Genomic DNA, 213 nt, shown 5'->3' with positions numbered 1-213 from the left:
CAGGGGAGCTACCAGGGCGTCCCCAATTATTCTGTTGAGCTTGAGATTTAAATCTTTTCACCAAAACTATGTTTGTTATTCCAACCAGTAAACACTATAATGTTTCATGGCTGTAGCATAACAGAGGAGATATGCACCTAAACTTGCAGTAGTGTGTACTACACTATTGCACTTTGTTTAAAAAGTGTGCAATTCATTGCGTAAGATTATAAT

At 37.1% G+C, this 213-nt stretch overlaps 1 protein-coding gene across 1 annotated transcript in view; it reads right to left on the bottom strand.

Moving 5' to 3' along the window:
- The window catches only part of dnah5 (dynein, axonemal, heavy chain 5), a gene marked incomplete in the record, with an annotated part of 84,165 nt that overhangs the window by 48,954 nt on the left and 34,998 nt on the right, over positions 1-213 (bottom strand).

The sequence above is a fragment of the Morone saxatilis genome, unplaced genomic scaffold (assembly GCF_004916995.1).
Source record: "Morone saxatilis isolate NCDOM2014 unplaced genomic scaffold, NCSU_SB_2.0 Contig24, whole genome shotgun sequence".
NCBI lineage: Eukaryota > Metazoa > Chordata > Actinopteri > Moronidae > Morone > Morone saxatilis.
This window is presented reverse-complemented; position numbering and strand designations above follow the sequence as displayed.